General features: G+C 43.6%; 1 protein-coding gene across 1 annotated transcript in view; it reads left to right on the top strand.

Annotated features, from left to right (window-relative positions):
- Positions 1 to 14,208, top strand: part of LOC138583119 (ATP-binding cassette sub-family A member 9-like) — a 2,601,648-nt gene that overhangs the window by 1,769,036 nt on the left and 818,404 nt on the right. The gene's annotated exons all lie outside the window — the stretch shown is intronic.

Genomic DNA, 14,208 nt, shown 5'->3' with positions numbered 1-14,208 from the left:
AGTGCTTTCCCTTCTTGCCATATATCACCCAGAGTTGCTATGCCTACTGGCTCCCAATGTTTACAAATCCCCTTTCTTAGTTGCTCATCCACCCCTCGTAGCGTCACAAGTGGTGCCTGCGGGGAGCATGGGGACGGGTTGCCCATAGCCCGGCATGCCTTGTGCCATGTTTTCCAGCCTAGTTCCAGCAATCTCGATCGCCCTTTTAGCTCTGATTTGGGTAGCCCAAATCAGTTCTTTCAAAAAGTATGGGTCACATTCAGCCCTTAGCAGTCTAGATTCTGCCGTGGTGTCTTCCGACAGCCACCTAGCGATATATTGTAGTTGCCCGGCCAAGTGGTATATCTCAAAGTTCGGCAAGTTTATGCCCCCTCTGTCATACGTGTTCTGTAGTTTCCATAAGGCAATTCTGTTTCTGGTGTTGTGCTAAAGAAAGCCCCTGCATAGACTCTGTAGTTTAATAAAAAAGTGTCTGGGCAACATGTGTGGGATGTTTACAAAAAAGTGTAGTAGCCTGCGCAAGACCGCCATCTTCAGCAAAGCCGCCCTCCCCACAATGGCTGGGGGAGCTTCGCCCAGAACCCCATGCTGTTTTTAATGTTTTCTACCGCTTTTCTCGGTGTTATATTGGTGTTTGTCTCCTTTCGTGTGATATATGTTGATCCCCAGGTATCTAAACGTTCTGGTCTCCCAGGCTATCTGCAAGATTGGTAAGTTTTCCTGTGGGACTCCTTTGTATCTTCCTATGGGAAGCATGCACGATTTCTTGGGGTTAACCGCTATGCCGGAGAGTGTCGCATAACGCTCCATCACCTCCAAAATATATTGTAAGTTTTCCTCCGGGTACCGCAGATGCAGCAGCACATTGTGTGCGTACAATGGTATCAAGTGCGGTCCCCACTTAGTGTAGACCGCTATCCCTTCATATTGTTGCCTTAGATAGATCGCTAGAGGTTCTAGTGCTAGGATGTACAGCATCGGGCACCATGAGCAGCCCTGTCTAGTGCCTCTGCTGAGTTGCCATTTTTCTGAGATGTTCGCTCCCTTTTTAACTGTGGCCAATGGGGAGCTGTACACCAGTTTCACCCACCTCAGGTACCCGGGTCCCATCCCATATTCCTACAAGGCCGCCATCAGCCAGGGCCATCTTACAGAGTCGAAGGCTTTCACCGCGTCTAGTGAGACTATTGCTATTTCACATGGGTCGCCTTCCGCCTGTTCTATGATGTGGTGGAGCCTTCTATGGTTATCAGATATACTCCTCCCTGGGACATATCCCGTCTGGTCGGGGTGTATGAGTTTTTTTATTACCCATTGAAGTCTGTTCGCCAGCACCGCTGTAAGGATTTCACTGTCCTGGTTTAGCATGGATAGCGGTCTGTACGACTCACAGTCTGTGTTTGGCTTATTGGGTTTCAGAAGCGGAATGATTATCGCCTCCCTCAGGGTTTCCGTCAGTCTCCCTTTCTCGAAGGCCTCATTTAGCATTGCTAGTAGAGGGGGGAGCACCTCTTGCCTGTATGTTTTGTAGAATACACTAGGGTGCCGGTCTGCCCCCGGGGCTTTGCTGGTGGGCAGATGATTGACCACTGTCTCTAATTCCTGTATCGTAATTGGTGCATCTAGGTTCTCCCTATCTTCTGTGCCCAATTTAGGAAACCCTATATCCTCTAAAGTCTCTTGAATCTCCTGCTCTGCCATTTCCCCAGCGTCCTCGTATAAGTGTTGGTTGATTTGAGGAATTTCTCGTTTACGCTCTCCTGGGTGTCCCATATTTGGCCAGTTTCTCCCCTTATCTCTCTGATCCCTGATCTGGGTGTCTCCTTCTTATTTAGCCATGCTAGCAGCCTCCCCGGTTTGTCCCTCCCTTCATGTTGTCTTTCAATGTATTTATTATAATTTAAATTGCATAATCTGTCCCAGAGGCCGCCACATTCTTGTTGTAATTGGCCCATACTCTCAGCTTCCTCCTGTGAGGTGTCCCTTCCTTTCATGATTGCTTCTATTTTCTTTTTGATTTCTTGTAATTCTCTCGTTATTCCCCCTTGGAGCCATTTTGATTTGGATATGGCCGCTCCCCTCACCACCACCTTAAAGGCCTCCCACAGAGTGCCCTCCGACTCTACACTGCCACATAGCTCCCAACTCACACGCTTTTGGCGGGTGTCACCCGCCTTGTAAAGGGCTGACTCACCCACCAAGCCTCCTGCACGCCCATTTATTCCAATGGGCGTCTCACCCACCAAAAAAAAAATCTGGTGATTTCACCCGCCTTTGCGACACAAATGGTTGAGAGCTATGCTGCCAGTGTTATTTTCCCAAAATTCGGTTATCTCCTCCCTTAGGTCCTCCCGAAATTCATTCCAGAGTGGCGAACATGTAGTCCAGTCTCGTGTATAGCTTTTGTGGGGCTGCATAGTGTGAATAGTGCCTAGTGTTCGGGTGTTGCTGCCTCCATACGTCTTCCAGCTGAAAATCTCCCAGCAAGGCCTGCAGGGTATTATCTGCGGAAGTAGGTCTGTCTAGTTTTGTATCGGATCTGTCCATTTTGGGATTTAGCATGCAGTTAAAGTCCCCTCCCCATATGACCGCACCTCCCAGGTGGGGGTTAATTTTACTGTATAATGTCTTGAAATAGGCCCCTGTGTCTTGGTTTGGGGCGTATGTGTTGATTATGCTCAGCTCTCTATTCTCTAACATGCCCCGCATCACCACCATCCTCTCGTCCGGCTCCACTGTGGCCTGCAGCATCTGAAAGGGTATATGTGACGCTACCCAGGTGATTACTCCCCTGGCATATGCCGAATACGTTGCTCCCATGGCGGTCCCCATCCATTTTTTTTTTATTCACCTCCTGTTTCTCTTTAGTGAGGTGGGTTTCTTGTAATAAGGCTATGTCTATCTTTAGCCTCCTCAGGTACATCATGACCTTATTTCTCTTCAGATAGCTGTTGAGTCCCCTGACTTTCCAGGTTACTATTCTAAGGTCTCCCATTTTCATCCATATCCTGTCCCGTCTCCCCTTATCCTGCGCCCCATGTATGCTTTTGCGTGGATTTGAGCTTGCTCCCTAACTATTTTCACTACAAACTCCCCAACACTCCCCCCGCTCCCCTCCCTCTCGCCCCCCAACTGTTGCCCAGCTCCATCCCTAGATCTCAGGCTTTCCCGCATCTAGTCCTCCCCTGGTTAACTCAGTGCTAGGAACCCAACAGGTGGTTGCCGCACTGCTGGCAACCTAACAAGTCTATCTAATGGGGTGCGAGTTGGAACCTCTGTGTCACCCTCTTTGAAGCTACTGTATTTTCTACCCGCTGTATGTATGTCCTAACTTCTCACTGTCCTATGCAGATCTATATTCAAGTCCCAATGTCATTATGTATACAGTACCTCAGTATTTGAGACCGATGCTTCACTTATCGTCTCTGCCCCCCCGTTTATCCTTTGTCTCCTGCGGGCCATTCTGTGCATCCAGCCAGTCCATAGCTTCTTCTGGGGTCTCAAAGCACAATGACTTGTTTTTATGAAAGATTTTCAGCTTCGCCAGGTACATCAGCATGTATTTGAGGCTTGCCTCGTGCAGTCTCCTCTTGACTGCTCCAAAGTTTAGGCGGCTTCTTTGCACCTGAAGTGTATAGTCCGGGTATGCTGTTATTGCTACGGATGCTCTTCTTATATTGCCCCCTTTACGTAAGTATTCTAGAAGTAGTAGTTTAGTATTTTGGCAATGATTGGCCTTGGCGGGGCACCTGGCGCCGGTCTCCGTGTCAGAGCCCAGTGGGCTCTCTCCATTGTGAATCCCTGGGTGAGTGTCCCTCCTCTGATTTCTTGCAGCAACATAGTTTCTATGTAATCAGTGGGGTTTGATCCTTCTTCACCTTCCTGGAGTCCTATTACGCGTATATTGTCCCTCCCGGCTCGTCCTTCGGCCTTCTCATCCCATTTTTCCAGGTTGCTCCCTTGTTGGCGCAGTGTATGAATCTCAGCGGCGTTCGCCGTGCAGGTGGTAGTGTTTGATTGGACTTCTTTCTTCAGCTCGCTCGTGCATTCTGCTATCGCTCGTACGTCTTGTCGCAGTAGGTTGACATCCACCTGTACTGCATTGATCTTGAATTCGAGTGACATCTTGAGATTTGTCATGGCTGCTTCTAGTTTGGTTTCCCACGTGACCTTTAGGTCTGCTATTGCCTCCAGGATGTATCTTTCGCTGCTCGCTGGTTCTGTGTCTGCCTGTGAGTTTCTCTCCTTATTCCTAGCTCCATCCATTGGTTCTGGTGTTCTGGTATATTCTTCCATGGTGGGCTGCTTCCCTTTCATTTTGGGGAGTTTGGACGCCATCTAAGTGTCTGCTGGAGTGTTTGCCACGGGTCCCAGGGGTCCGGGTCTTCGTTGTGCAGGCTGCGCTGGCTCAGTGCCACTTGGCATTTTATCCGGGGGCAGGCAGTTGCGCTAGCACAGGGCCGAGTGCCTGCCAAATTGTTGGTGCCTTTGTATAGTAAGGCAGTTCTTTGTGCATTAATGGTGTTCAGGCTCTTCCCTACCGCGTCCTGGTGATTGTGTTTTTTGCTGTTTGTTGTATATAGGCCTGGGGTTGACTCTCGTATTGTCACGTCTGTCAGGGGTATATGGCCTCACCAGCAAATGTTGTTGTCTTGATGCGGTGGCACCTGCGTTGAGGTGTCTCTGCGCTGGCTCCCTAGCCAATGTTGCTTGCTCCCTCAGGGTGGGGTAGTGTCTACTTGTAAGGTGTGCCTCCTTTTCCCGATGTGCCTGCCTCTGTCTCCCCACCTCCGTTTGGGTTACAGGTCCTCCACTGTGCCCATAACTCTGCATCTTTTCTCTGTGGGCTTCACCAAGCTGTGGGCGTGGTGCTGTTCATTTTATTTGTGTGCCTCAAGTTAGGGCATGGGGCCTTTCCTTCTTTAGGCAGGCTGCCCTGATGGTGCAGCCTGCGTGCTACACTTCTGCTGTTTTAACAGGGTATGGCCATGGTATAGCTACCTCTGGGGGAGTGTTGCCTGTGTTGTCCCTGTGCTTTGCCATCGGGCTTCCTCTTCCCCATGGCACCGGTCAGACGCACCTTAAAGCTGCTTCTGTCCTCGGCACTATGCCGCCGTGTAGTCAGTGGGGCTCCCTCCTTCCCCCGTTGCCGTCTGTGCGTGTTTGCTGCTTCAGTGTCCACCCCCCGGCAGGCTCTTAGTTTCTGTGTGTTCCTTGGCGAGAGCACCGATTTCAGCTTGCTTGTTGCCCGTGTGACCCTTCGCCTCGTGGATGGTTCCCGATGCTCTCCTCAATGATACCTCCATGTTGCAGAGAGGGATATGGCGCCGGATCAGCGAGGATCGGTTCAGCGTCCCAAGCCGCACTGATGATACGTGTCCTTCGCATGTTTTTTCAGATGTTTCTGTGAGCCGGTGCTCACTAGGACTCAATGGACCCTGCTGTGTTCGCACATGTCCGCCAGTCACATCAGGGGGTCACTGCCTCTTTTTCTCCGTGCTGTCTGTTTACTGGCGCTCCGCTCCTCGGGGCTGCGGTCTGGTTAAGCCCTGTGTTCCGGGGCGGCCACTTTTGGTGGACGTCCTCGGGAGTCGCGCAACTTTTCTAACTCCAATATCTCGGTCCTCGATGTGCGGTTTTGGGTCTGGTTTAGCTCGCTATGTGCTGCCCTTCTTCATGCAGCTGTTCCTACTTTCTGGGTCAGTTTCCTTGCGACGTGCCGGTGAGCATCTTCAGGATTCGGTCGGATCCGCGGGAGCTTCAGGGTTTCCCAGCCTCTTACATGGCTGGCTAGCCACAGCCCCCGGAAAGGGTTAATAGTTATCCCTTTGTGTCTGTTTATCATGGAACATTATTTCATTCCCCTTTTCTTTAAGATTTGGCTGGTGGCAGTGGTATCGACCATATTTATCCTACAGCGGCTACGAAAAAAGCCTTGGTACTGTTTTAGGCTATGTTAGTAGCCTCAAACTTTAATCCGCTGGACCCCATTTAATTTTATTTGGTTTCGGCTGGCTTTATTCGCCATTTCTTTTTGTAAAGGTCTTTCTCGTGTTTTACTCTGCGCGCCAACTAGGTTTGGTTCCTTTGTTCGCCGTCCATTGGCGGGCTTCTGCACAGAAGCCCTCCTTAGGCGCCTGGGAGTCTAGGTAGACAGGATGTGAGGGAGTGGTTTTAGGCCCCCTGCACAGGGTCTCCTTGGAGACCCAAGTCGCACTCTTGTTTGATTGGCTAGGTGACTGTCCTGCCAGGACAGCCACCCTGCTGTGTGATTGACAGCCAGGCTCTGTGAATGGGGGAAAACTGCATAAAAAGCAGGTCTCAGAGACTTGGAAGGCAGAGTCGCCATTGGATCGAGAGAACCGAAGAATCGCAAACTACTCTGAACTTTGTGATCCTCTGCAAAGACTCTGAACCATTAACATTGGCCCAGGCCTATTAATTTGAATCCTAGTTGTAGTAAGCCTTTTCTAGATGGCCCTGCCTACTTACTTGTTGGTGATGCTTGATTTTGAATAACCTTGTCTTTCCATCCCTTTTTAAATTGCTGGAGTGCCATTTTGCTCACACTTCATTTTGAGCTTAACTTGTCCAGAATTCATTGGGTGTTCTGTAGTATATTAAGATTGTGATTTTCTGCTGCTTTACTTAGTGAACGGTTTTACAAATTATTGTGTAAATAAATGTATCTTCTTTTACTCAGAAACCTTAAGTCAGTGTTTGTTTGAACCATAGTAATTGCTGTCCTTTGTGTAACTTCTGATATTGCTCACTTTGCTCTTGAGATAAGTCTGGCTGCTCAGCCATCACTGCCACTTCACTGTGTAGTACAGACTTGTACCAAAGGTGAATTTGTACTGTCACTTGTAGTCTTAATTGTGTGTGGTGTTCCCAAAGGGTACTGCATATGATTCTGCATATCACTTTTATCCCATAATAACAACCCATTGGACACTGTTGAAATTGTGTTGCTCCAGGAAACATGGTTTCTCCTCCCTTCAGTATGCAATGGTTACGCTTAAGTTCAATAAAGGTGGTCAAGGCCGCGAAGGGGGGGTTGCTCGGTGGGATTGTTAACACCTTGTAAAATGGACACTGAATGCCTTCACACACTTAAAAAAACAGATGTGTCCTTTAGTTAGTAACCGACCGAGACGGCACTGCGCCCTCTTGAATTTATACCTGAATCCGATGTCGATATCTGATGATCTCTTCCTGGAGGGTGTGGAAGTAATGCTGGATTTATCTTTTGGGGATAGTAACACCATTAGTTTTTGTTCCAGGAGATCTGAACATTCAATGTTTGCAAACTTAGGCCCATGTATCTAGTATAAGAACAAAGAAATGATTGGCATTAATGAAAGATAGGGGTTTCCTTATGCTGAATGGAACCTTAAAGGGAGATATCCCTCCCCATTCAACATGAAGATGTGATGCACAGGTGGCCACGATCAACTATTTCTTTGTCTCAAGAAATATATTCATGTCTTTTAGAGATTTCCAGGTTATAACACAGGTTAATAGTGAGCATCATCTCCTAATGGTTAACTGGGAAGTGCCTTGTGGTTAACCCCTTATGATGATTATTATCATTTTAATTTGGAGATCATAGGGGAATGGAAATGGTTTAAATGGACCGAATTGTCACTGGATAAATTGAACCCCTGTTTAACAACTAAGGCCTCGATATCTAACATGCACAATCTTACAAATGAGGGTGATTACGTGGCTGTTTTTAGTTTAGATGTAGAAAGCACCCAATGAGGATCCAGACCATTATTCAAACATAAACATGTTTTTGACACACAGGTCAAGAATAAAATAAAAACAGCTAAAGGAAATGTGCGAGCATTAGCCAATCTGGCCATTACCTGTAGAAGCTAAAATTAAAGTATACAAATTGGCTGAGAAGATATAGATGGGCAAAACATGCTGTGAACCGTAGCCTCCAAAAATAGTGCCCAAATATGGACTATGTTGAAATCCACGAAAAGTGATATACAATTATGTTTAGTGACAAAGTCGATACAGGAGCACGTCAGGATACACTATTTTACATAATGATATGCCTCTTCGAATTCAATAGAGTAGCCGATGAGTCTTGATGATATTATAAATGATTCCTCTATTTTTGACCAGGAAGATGTATGAGGGTACAAGACCCCTTGCCCCCCTCAAACTGAGTACAGATAACATGATAGGCTGATCAATGGTTCCAGTATTGCAAACATCAGAATTTTAGTGCTTTTTAAAGATTAAAAAGTGCATGTGGGGCGACACATCTTTTTGGGGTCAGAATGACCCAGGTAGTGAAGGGTGCCTCGGGTACTACATGCACATCATGAATTTGTAAAAAAATATTCTGGAAACTGGATAGAAAATGAGTTATGCGCAAAAGTAAATAACGATTTACCATTTGGTAGCAAGGCTGAACAGACTGAGATATTTTCTAAAATGGATTCCAGATACAAAATGGCATCATGAGACCAGGTGTGCAAAGCCCTGACTTATGCAGATAATGAATATTCTTTGGCAGCATTTTAATATAAGATAAGCACGTCTGGAAGGATATATTTAGAATTTTTGGCAGGGAAAGTAGACATGATTGGTAAATCAGATAAAAGCAAGGAAAGTTACCAATTAGCACATATTAGCTGCTTACTTGGTAACAAATAAAATGAGCTCATGGGGTTGTCCACGGTATAAGCTGAAGATAGCAGATAAGGACTGTTTTTGGCAGGAGTTAAAGGATGTGCAATTGTGTCCGGCTAGGCCTAAAATAAGCTTATTAGTCTATGTGTCAGTCAGCCAGTGCTTGCCAATAGTGAGCTAATGTGAGCTTTATGAGTGAAAAATAAGCCAACCAATCAAAGATAAGGAGGGCTTTTATTTTGGCTAAGAGAACCAATCAGAGATGTATCCTGAATTTGCATGAAAGTATTGCATCATTGAAAAGACCTATATAAGCTGATTGCAGCAGCTCTGTGTGCTTCCAGTGTGTCTTTTAAACTTGTATTAAAGATGACTGTGAACCTGAACCCGGGCGTCAGTTCCTTTGTTCCAGTCTCCAGTTCCAAGGTCCACAGATACCAGAGGGCTTGAGGGGATGTAGAAGGACCTTCTTTACAAAGGCATAATTCAAATACAAAATGAGTACATTGAGAGCACCAGGGATGGATGGACTTACACATTTTATGTTAAAAAACTACCCAGAGACATGGTCAAAGATTTTGTTGACTATTTTTAATCAGGTGTTGGTGACCAAACAAATACCACAAACCTGGAAAAGGTCAGTAATAAAACTGATATTTAAAAAAGGGGATAGACAGGCCCCAGAGAATTATCGGCCAATAGCCCTCTTAGATGTCGCAGGGGAAAAGTTTTGCTCGCTAAATACTTGGAGAGTTAACAAGCTGGATTAGGGAGACGGTATGTTTTGATATTTATCAATCAGGGTTTGTACCAGGTATTGGAACAGCAATACATCTGCTGGTATTAAGCCTGATTTTAAAAAAGTGTAATGAAGTCAGCCCAGCCAATCTGTATGGCTTTTATAGATTTTAAGCTCACTTTGACTCAGTCTCAAGAGACGCATTATTCAAAAAAATTAAAGCTGCAGCATGTTCGGTGTATATTCTTTCTTTACATTTTCAGCTGTATTCGGGGTGCATCAATTCAGGTTAGATGAAACCAGCAAGGTCTTCTATCAGAACCAATTCGTACGCAGTGAGGTCTTAAACAGGGGTGCATACTTGCCCCTGCTCTTTTAACTTTTTTATAACTGATAATGGAGACTACTTTGGGAAGGTAAATTCTCACCCTGTGAAATTAGGGAAGGGCCCTATATCGTGGCTCCTATACGCAGGAAAGCTTGTTCTTTTAGACAAGACGCCCGTAGGCCTGCAGAGGCAATTATTAGCGCTTAAACAATATGCAATTAAGAGCCAATTGACTATCAATGTCAACAAACGGAATATTGTAGTATTAACTTCAAAGAAGGTTTTTAAGAAGAATGTTATAAATTAGTTCTTATATAAGAAACCACTAACCGTATTAAATGTATATAGATATTTTGGTATGAATACTAACAATGGTAACCAACAAAACCCATATAAAATTGAATTGAGATGAAAGATTGAGACAGCGGCTAATCTGGCACATATTATCCATAAGAAATATGGGACATTCTCTTGCCTCCCAGTTGTCACATTTTATAAACAAAAGGTGGTGCCTACAGTTATCTATGGGGCGTAGACTACAATGGTAGAATATACGCCGAACTGGAACAAATTGGAAGGCCTGTACTGGAAGAAGGTTTTGTCTCTTCCATTAAGCATACTGATACAAATTATACGATTTGATTTGGGCTTATTATCATTAAATGACATTGTTTAGGAAATGTATCTTAAAATGGCATACTAGGAACTCAATAATTCTGGCAATTGCGCAACTTTTTGAAGACCAGATTGATTGCTCCTCATACTCTCGAAAGACAAACTATTTGAGTACACTGGCTGTAGCATTTCACATTATATTTATTGTTAATAAATCCAGATTGGGCAAAGAGAAAGTTATGGTTTTATGACTGGAGGGTAACATGGGAGGAATGCAGTTTATACTATATTTAAAAATGGCCATTATGAAATGAAGCTGGTAAACTAAATTTCATTGTATTTAACAAAATGTCAAGGCCCTATATATAGATCATGGTTCTTAAGACCGCCTACATTTGTGGCAAACTAGAGAGATTTTAGGTACAATGCCAAAATGGTCTAGAAATCAGAGGCTGTGCTGCTTTTGTCGAAACCAAAATGAAATGGAGACACAGACATATTATTGTGTCTTTTCCAAAGCTCATAGACCAAAGGAAATGGTTTTTATATCACTACTTCGGGGAATATAGATGTTTAAAGGAGGACAACGTATGGGTGATGATTTTTAGCGGACATCGCATCTCTTTGATTTTAGCAGTAATAAGGTTTTTGTTATCATTAAAGATTTTATTAATGGATGTAGATTGAGGGGAAGCCCTTTGGTACTGTGTTTAGAGTATGATTGAGGGTAATTGGGTAGCCATGGTATATGTTTTATTAATCTGATGTAAATGTATCTAATGTAAGATTTTGTATACAAAATGTCTAAATGAACTTTTACTTATTCCTATTACCTTTTTGTGAATGTATCAATTGTAAGATGTGTATATTTAATCTGTATATAAAATTAATATGTATTGAAAAGTTTCATTTTTCAGCCGCAAAAATCTAAAAAAAAAAATATATATATATATATATATATTTATTTTTAGATTTTTGAGGCTGAAAAATGAAACTTTTCAATACATATATATATATAAAACAACTGATATGCCAAAAATAGTGCTCAGCCTTCAAGTAGCTGGTGCTAGGGACAGAAATCTTGGCCGGATTGCTAAATATGCAAAAATACACATGTGTGAAGGAAAGTTGTAGCACTTAAAAAAACCAACAACACCATGTAGAAAATAAACCCTGCACACATGACCAAACCGCTTGCTCAAAAAAACGTCTTTTATTGCATTTCAAAAAATCTCGGGCAACCAACACTGCCTAATGGCTTAAAAGGGGTAGACATATTAACCATGCCTCCCTTGCTGACATTCAGGTCAAAAAGAACACTCACCCCACCAGGGTGGAAACCAAGCTTGATTACCAAGCTTCCACAGGCTTTTTTCTTCCCAAATACATGAAAACACATTTCTTGTATAAAACAGGAAGCAGGTCAGCATTGGTATTAGGCTCCTCCCATTTGCTTTTGAGTACCCGATCATGTGATCGCATATGGCTGTAGTAATAAACTTACAAAATTGCGGCCATCTTTGAAAGAGTTCAAAGTGACTAAATTTCGGTTGGCGCTAATCCCATATTAGCAAATGCTATGATGGAAAATTAATAGGAAGCGCGTGAGAAGACGCATACCAGATGCCATACCCTATTTCCTGACAAAACATTAAAAACAGTAATGATGTGTTTATGAGCGCCAATGCGCTAAAATATCATTAAATGGTTTGGTTTCATCCTCCATGATGAAAACCACAAACCATTGCACTCCATGGTACGGAGTGCCCTTAACTGAAGTCAGAGAAAAGTGCAGCGCATTCCTCTGTTCACTCAAATTATGTCACATGACCTTCCTATACACGTAACGTTCCTTGAAAGAACTACAAGCTAATTATACACGAGCAACGCAAACTGTAATAGTTTTCATGGATCTCAACTGGTTTAAACTCACGTGTGCAAATAAATGCCCAAGTTAACAGCAAACCGGAAAATGCATGGTGCATATGTAGCAGCAATGACTCCCCACTTGGAGGACGAATACTCTTAATAAAGTGCCAGTGCATCATCATAGAGTCACGACATGTCACATAAGTATACATAGTAGCCCAAATCGGCAGCAAAACCGGAAAGTCCATGGTGCATATACATCAGCAATGACTCCCAACTCAGAAAACAAATATTTCTTAATAAAGTGCCAGTGCATCATCATAGAGTCAAATATATCACATAAGTATGCATAATAGCATCCATTAGCTAAAGAGCGTGCAGGTGCAACAGTGTATATCCACAAATGTCATCATATGCAGTTATTGTAAAAACACAAACATTTCTGGGTCAATGTTTAGTACCAGGGGTCTCAGTGTGTCAAATTTACAGATTAATGTGGCTTCTAACTGCTGCAGTTTCAGCTCTCGATTCCCCAGTCTTTTATGTACTGAGATATGGGCAAGGCCCACAAATGTCATAGCATTGACATCACCTTTATGTTTTTCAATAAAGTGCCCCGTTATGGGATTAGTGAGGTCCCTGTTTTTGATAGCTCTGTAATGTTGTAGTATTCGCAATTTAAGGGCTCCTATGGTTGATCCAATATAGTGTAACCCACATTCACATGTGATTGCATAAACTACAAATTTTGTGGTACAGGTGATTTTATGTTTATATCTCCATTTCAGACCATTACAACGTATAAATGGTTTCTTTGAGACAAAATTACACATTTTACAGTTAGCACATTTGCGGAACCCGCCAACCTCTTGTGTCATGAAATGACTTTCACTCATGTTAGTGTCTGTTATGACCATGCTACGGGATAGAATGGTTTTGAGAGTAGGGGCTTTGCGATAAGCAACACTGGGGCCAGTACCTAGTACTTTGGTAAGGTCTGGATCTGATAGAAGTACCTTCCAGTGTTTTCTCATTATCGTTTTGATGTTGTTAGCCTGATGGTTAAAATTAGTGATAAATCTGATATCCTCCTTATTCCCAATTGCTTGCTTTTTAAACAGATCAGTTCTATTGATCTGTTTTGCTTTATCAAAGCAATCAGCTACAACCTTCCTTTTGTAACCACGATTAACAAATCTTTGGCCTATATCTTGGGCTTCTTCATTGTAATTTAATTCTCTGCTACAGGCTCTCTTCGCTCTCAAGAACTCTCCATAGGGGATCGAGTTCTTGAGTGTTGTGGGGTGATGGCTCCGGGCATGAAGCGTAGAGTTAGAGCTAGTTTCTTTACGAAAGAGTTTAGTGGTCAGTGTGTTATTCACAACAGTAAATCTAACATCTAGAAAGACCAATTCCTTTTTGTTAACAACAGATGTAAGTTCAAGATTCAAATCGTTCTCATTGAGTATATTGACATAGGAGAGTAATAGATCTTCAGTCCCATCCCATATCAAAAAAAGGTCGTCTGTAAAGCGGTACCAGACCACTATATGTTTGGTAAATCTTTCTTTTTCTTCAGCCCATGCTATCTGCGACTCCCACCACCCCATATATAGGTTGGCGTAGGTCGGTGCCATGCAGGACCCCATGGCCGTGCCTTGGGTTTGCTTATATATAAAGGCCTCGTGCAAAAAATAATTAAGTTCTAAACAAAACCGCAACATTTCCAAAAGCATATCATTATGTTGTTTGTAACTGATAGATCTCGTGTCTAGATAAAATTTACATGCCTGAATGCCTGCCTCATGTTTAATAGAAGTGTACAATGAAACCACATCTAAGGATACCAGCAAGTATCCTGGTTCCCAATTGATGTCATGTAGTTTTATAAGCAGGTCTGAGGTATCTCGTATATGTGAACTGAGGCTGATCACAAATGGCTGCAGGAAATGGTCTAATAATTTCAAGGTATTTTCGAGGAGGCTTCCCACTGAGGATACTATGG

This window comes from Ambystoma mexicanum, chromosome 3q, assembly GCF_040938575.1.
Source record: "Ambystoma mexicanum isolate Mex_15411 chromosome 3q, UKY_AmexF1_1, whole genome shotgun sequence".
Taxonomy (NCBI): Eukaryota; Metazoa; Chordata; class Amphibia; order Caudata; family Ambystomatidae; genus Ambystoma; species Ambystoma mexicanum.
The sequence above is the reverse complement of the archived record's forward strand: the minus strand, read 5'-3'. Positions and strand labels throughout refer to the sequence as shown.